This window comes from Athene noctua, chromosome 17, assembly GCF_965140245.1.
Source record: "Athene noctua chromosome 17, bAthNoc1.hap1.1, whole genome shotgun sequence".
Classification (NCBI taxonomy): domain Eukaryota; kingdom Metazoa; phylum Chordata; class Aves; order Strigiformes; family Strigidae; genus Athene; species Athene noctua.
The window spans coordinates 60179-63648 of NC_134053.1; the positions used below are offsets into that span (position 1 = coordinate 60179).

Here is a 3470-nt window from a genome sequence, read left to right on the forward strand (position 1 = left end):
GATTGCACGGCTCCACTCACCTTCTCCCTCGGTGCAGCCAGGGCCCAGCAATGCTCAGCGACTGCTCTGCTCCTCCCTTGGTTGACACCGACCCCTCTGACGGCTGCCTTGCTCTTAACAGCAGCACCCGCCCCTCCACCCGGAGCAAGCCCTTTACAGGGAGGGGCCGCTGCCATCAGCCTCACTGCCCACACCTGGGGCCCCTCCAGCCCCAGCCCACAGCTGGAGGCCATCACCCACCCCCACAGAGCATCATCACCCCTCCCAGCCCCTCACCTGGGGCAAAGGAAGCACAAAAGGCAGCCGGCAGCCAGCAAGTGTTTATTCAGTCACACACAGAACAAGTCCCAGAAGGGAGTGAGTCTGCTCTGGGGCTCAGGGCCCCTAATGCTGCCCCTGCCCCTGGCACACCTTGGCGCTTGTTCCCGGAGCCACGCTCCTCAGTCCAGCCGGGAACAGTCAGTCGGTTCCTGGAGCAACAAGCTGCAGGGCAGAGCTGGAAACTGCCAAACATGAGGAGCAAGATGCAGGACACAAGAAGACAGAAGAAAGGTGGCAGCTAGCTGACTAGTACGGGGGTAGAGAGAAAACAAGAGATGAGCAATGGGGCGGTGAGAGGATGGGGACAGGGAACCCAACGTGGATATGGAGAAAAAAAAGCAGCAGGGAGAGAAGAAAACAGGCAGCAGAAAGAAGAAGGAGGAGCAGGACAGAAACCAACAAAGAAGGACGAGGAGCAGCATAGAGATGCAGAAAAAAAAAAAGCTGGGATGGGTGGCACAACAGACATGGAGGGGAAAAAAAAAAAAGGGGGGGAGCAGGGAGCTAGACCAAGCAAGATGGAAGAAAGACAAAAAAGCTCCAGAGAACAGGGCACAGAGGGAGGAAAAAGCAACAGCGATGGGGAGTCAGGACAGCAAACCATGGAGGGAAGGGGCAGGGAAGGAACACAAAACAAATCACATAGCTACATGTGACAGGGCAGAGAAGGAAGAATTAGGAAACAGGGACAGAGACACAGAAAAAAAGAGACCTGGAGCCAAAAACTAATCCTGATGCATACAGAAAGAAGGGGGGTGGGGGTGGGGGGGTGTATTCTAAAACAGGGGAAACAGAGAGATGGAGAAAAGACAAAAGCAACAGACTACAAGGCATCAAGAGAGGAATTACTGAATAGTAACAGAGCGCCAGCCAGAAACAGGTCACAAAGCAGCAAAGATCACAGGGGGTACGGGGCACAGAGGAAGGAATTCGCAAACCCGGCACAAGGAGCCAGACAGAGAGGCAAAAATTAAATGGTGAAAAGAGACAGACCGCAGGGCAGAGGGAGGAACTGATAAACAGGGACAGGGCACCCGACAGAGCATGATGGAGAACAGGGAAAAAAAATAGCAGCAAGCTACAGGGAAGAGGGAGGAATTAAAGAACAGTGACTGGAAGACAGACAGCGACACATGGAGAGAGAGAAGACAAAAGAGCGATGGGCAACAAGATGGATAGGGAGGAAATGAAAAACAGCAGAAGGGAGTCAGCCAGAGAGAAAGACACCGAGGAAAAAGGCCAGACAGGCTATGAGGGACGGAGGTAGGAATGAAAAACGGGGGACAGGGAGCAGGCAAGAGAGAGATGGAGATCGCAGGGAATAGCAGCGGGTGCAGGAAGAAGAAAGAGGAATCAATAGGAACAGGGAGCTGGACAGAGAGGGATGGAGAAAGGCAACAAGAGCGGCAGGGTACAGGGCAGAGAAAGGGAAGACCTACAAGATGGGGACAGGGAGATGCTCCAAGCAAGACGGAAGATACAGGTGAGCAAAAAAAGTTGAGCAGCACCAGAAAGAGAGGAGTCTAGGAGAAAGACAGGGAGGGACCAGGCCACACAAGAGGGATGAGAGGGGCCCAAGAGCTCGGGACTTACTGCAGTTCTCCGCGCTGCCAGGAGAATTTGACAGGTCAGACTCCTCCTTCTGTTTGCCTTCTCCCTTCCTCTTCTACAGCTCCAGGTGCCTGGCTGTCCTCCACTTATGAGAAGATGTAGGTGTCTCACAGCTCTTACGAGATGAGGCCTGCTAGACACAGAACCTCATTCAATCACACACTACGTGCAGGAGTAGGACAGAGGAAAGAGAGAGAAACTGATAAGTGAGGAGCAGAACGGAAGGATCGAGAGAGAAATGGACTGAGGAGTGATGCAAAAGGTACAGAACAAGCAGTCAGAAGTGCAGACAGAAAAAGAAAAGGGAGCAGCAAGACAAGAGAGAGAAAGTGAGAGAGGAAGGGGGAGCAAGGCAGAAGAATAGAAAGAAAAGGTATAGAGAAGAAAAAAAAAAATCACAGCATGGGAAAGAGAGGGGCAGGAAGGGACTGGGGCATACAAGGGGGGCGACAGGGCCCCGAGGGCCCGGGACTCACCGCAGCTCTCGCTCCCGGCACTGCCGGGAGAACTGGACAGGTCAGATGCTTCTTTCTCCTTCCTTCCTCCTGCCCCTCCTCTTCTTCTGAAACTCCACTCGCCTGGCTGACCTCCCCCTAAAAGAATACGCGGGTGTCTCTCGGCTCTTACAAGACGTGGCTTCCGACACACGCAGCCTCGCTCGCTCGCTCGCTCGCTCCGCGGCCGTTCCGCGCCTGGGGTGACGCGCACAGACCCCGGGCGCACGCTGGCGGTCCGGCCCGCTGCGGACTGTGCAGAGGGCTCCTCGCTCACCCGGAGAGGCAGGCGCTCTCCCCCTGCAGGGCGAGGCGGCTGCTGCCCACATGCCCTTGACGTTCTCCTCCCTTCCCTTTCTCCGGCCCCTCCAGCTCCAGCCGCGGCGGCTCCCGCCCCGCTGCCCACGGCCGGGAAGGCTCGGCTCCGCCCGTCCCTTTCGGCCCCCGAGCCGTGAGGAGCGCCAGGCCGGGCAGAGACACCCCACGCCAGCCCGAGCTGGGCGCAGCCGACGGCATCCCCGGGGCAGGAACGGACACGCGCGGCCCCAGCGCGGCCTCGGGAGGGGGCACAGAGGCGGCAGGGACCCTTATTGCCGCGGACCGGCCCGGCCCGGCCCGGCCGGAGCCCCAACACTCACCTCCGCCGCGCATGCGCACCCCCGGGCCGGGGGGCACACCGCGTCTCGGGGAGCCGCGGGCAGCCCGCGGGAAACCGCCACAAAACCGCCCCTCGGGCCGCGCCGCGGGGCCGCGCCGGTACCGAGGGCTGTGCCGTGCCGCGCGCGCCCGCCAGCGCCGCAGCTGCGGGGAACCGAGAGCGCAGAAACTGCAGCTCCCGGCGTGCCCCGGGGAGCCAACATGGCCGACCGGAAGCCCCCTGCACGTGACTACGGCTCCCGCCGCGCCGCCCGCGCACCCGGAAGCCCGGCCGAGCGCAGCCCCGCGCGGCTCCGGGCAGCGCCGCCGCCGCCCGGCCCCGACGCGGAGCGGCCTCCGCCCCCGGTCCCGCCGCACCTTTCCCCGCAGCCGCCAGCCGCCCGGCCG

The 3470-nt window shown here is 60.2% G+C and overlaps 1 long non-coding RNA gene across 3 annotated transcripts; it reads right to left on the reverse strand.

Moving 5' to 3' along the window:
• Positions 1–306: 306 nt before the first annotated feature.
• Positions 307–3188, reverse strand: LOC141967438 (uncharacterized). 3 transcript variants are annotated; one of them, XR_012634698.1, is made up of 4 exons: positions 3065–3188; positions 2409–2525; positions 1915–2062; positions 307–503 (listed from the first exon to the last, which is right to left on the reverse strand). It is a non-coding gene; the product is annotated as an uncharacterized LOC141967438 (long non-coding RNA). The 3 variants fall into 3 exon arrangements; XR_012634700.1 differs by lacking the exon at positions 307–503 and adding an exon at positions 510–967; XR_012634699.1 differs by lacking the exon at positions 307–503 and adding an exon at positions 510–1756.
• Positions 3189–3470: the final 282 nt, after the last annotated feature.